The sequence below is a fragment of the Camelus ferus genome, chromosome X (assembly GCF_009834535.1).
Source record: "Camelus ferus isolate YT-003-E chromosome X, BCGSAC_Cfer_1.0, whole genome shotgun sequence".
Lineage (NCBI taxonomy): Eukaryota > Metazoa > Chordata > Mammalia > Artiodactyla > Camelidae > Camelus > Camelus ferus.
In genome coordinates this window covers 101,949,936-101,952,503 of record NC_045732.1, presented here as the reverse complement: position 1 = coordinate 101,952,503, position 2,568 = coordinate 101,949,936, and positions in this window count along the sequence as shown.

Genomic DNA, 2,568 nt, shown 5'->3' with positions numbered 1-2,568 from the left:
AGAAACCATAGTAAATGTTTCACCTGCAACCCGTTCCCTTGGTGCTAGGTGAACGAACGTCTCTCCACATGCTCATTTCTGAGAGAGAATTGTGTGTGAAAGCCATCCTTCACCTACAATGTTGGGAACAAAAAGTTACTTTTCAGTTGCAAACTCCACTCCATACATATATATGGGGAGGTACTAGCTCCAACTCGGTTTTACAGTGAAAACTGCAGGAACTGCAAACGGAACTAGGAAACAGACTGAGAAAACAGAGTAAAAGTTTCTCCTGCAACCCTTTTCCTTGGTGCTAGGTGAACGAACGTCTCCCCACATGCTCAGTTCTGAGAGATAAGTGTGTTGAAAGACGACTTTCACCTAGCTTGTTGGGAACATAAAGTTTCTTTTCAGTTGCAAACTCCACTCTTTACATTTATAGGGGAGGTACTAGCTCCAACTCGGTTTTACAGTGAAAACTGCAGGAAATTCAAACCGGCACTAGGAAACAGACAGAGAACCAGAGTAAAAGATTCTCCTGCAAACTTTTCACTTGGTGCTAGGTGAACGAACGTCTCTCCACATGCTCAGTTTTAGAGATAAGTTTGTGAAAGCCGTCCTTCACCTAGAATGTTGGGAACACATGTTACTTTTCAGTTGCAAACTCAACTCCACACATATATATGGGGCGGTACTATCACCAAATCGGTTTAACAGTGAAAACTGCAGGAACTGCAAACCGGACTAGGAAACAGACTGAGAAACCAGAGTAAAAGTTTCTACTGCACCCCGTTCCCTTGGTGCTAGGTGAAAGAACGTTTCTCCAGATGCTCAGTTCTGAGAGATAAGTGTGTGTGAAAGCCGTCCTTCACCTGGAATGTTGGGAACACAAAGTTTCTTTTCAGTTCCAAACTCCACTCCATACATATATATGGGTAGGTACTAGCTCCAACTCGGTTTTACAGTGAAAACTGCAGGAAATTCAAACCGGCACTAGGAAATAGAATGACAAACCAGTGTAAAAGTTTCTCCTGCATCCATTTCCCTTGGTGCTGGATGAAGGAACGTCTCTCCACATGCTCAGTTCTGAGAGATAAGTGTGTTGTTAGCCGTCCTTCACCTAGGTTGTTGGGAACATAAAGTTTCTTTTAAGTTGCAAACTCTACTCCATATATATATAGGGGAGGTACTCGCTCCAACTCGACTTTACAGTGAAAACTGCAGGAAATTCAAACCGACACTAGGAAACAGACTGAGATACAAGAGTAAATGTTTCACTTGCAAACCGTTCCTTTGGTGCTAGGTGAACGAACGTCTATCCTCATGCTCAGTTCTGAGAGATAAGTTTGTGTGAAAGCAGTACTTCACCTAACTTGTTGGGAACACAAAGTTTCTTTTCAGTTGCAACCCCACTCCATACATATATAGGGGAGGGTAATGGTACTAGCTCCAACTCGGTTTTCAGTGAAAACTGCAGGAACTACAAACCAGCACTAGGAACAGACTGAGAACCCAGTTGTAAAAGTTTCTCCTGCATCCAGTTCACTTGTGATGGTGAAGGACGTTTCTCCTCATGCTCAGTTCTGTGAGATATGTGTGTGAAAGCCGTCCTTCACCTAGATAATTTGAACAAAAAGTCTCTATTCAGTTGCAAATTCCACTCCATATATATATAGGGGGGAGTTACTAGCTCCAACTCGGTTTTACAGTGAATACTGCAGGAACTTCAAACCGGCACTAGGAAGCAGAATGAGATACCAGAGAAAAAGTTTCTCCTGCAACCCTCTCCCTTTGTGCTAGGTGAACCAACGTCTCACCACATGCTAAGTTCTGAGAGATAAGTGTGTGTGAAAGCCGTCCTTCACCTAGCTTGTTGGGAACACAAAGTTTCTTTTCAGTTGCAAACTCCACTCCATACATATATATGGGGAGGTTCTTACTCCAACTCAGTTTTCAAGTGAAAACTGCAGGAAATTCAAACCGGCACTAGGAAATAGAATGAGAAACCAGTGTGAAAATTTCTCCTGCATCCAGTTCCCTTGGTGCTAGATGAAGGAACGTCTCTCCACATGCTCCGTTCTGAGAGATAAGTGTGTGTGAAAGCCGTTCTTCACCTAGCTTGTTGGGAACACAAAGTTTCTTTTCAGTTGCAAACTCCACTCCATACATATATATGGGGAGGTTCTTACTCCAACTCAGTTTCAAGTGAAAACTGCAGGAACTTCAAACTGGCACTAGGGAAAAGACTGAGAACCCAGAGTATAAGTTTCCCCTGCAAACAATTCCATTGGTGCTAGTTGAACGAAAGTCTCTTCACATGCTCAGTTCTGAGAGATATGTGTGTGAAAGCTGTCCTTCAACTAGCTTGTTGCGAACACAAAGTATCTTTTCAGTTACAAACTCCACTCCATACATATATGGGGAGGTACTAGCTCCAACACGGTTTTACAGTGAAAACTGCAGGAACTTCAAACAGGCACTAAGAATCATACTGAGAAACAAGAGTAAATGTTTCTCCTGCAACCCGTTCCCTTGGTGCAAGGTGAACGAACGTCTCTCCACATGCTCAGTTCTGAGAGAGAAGTGTGT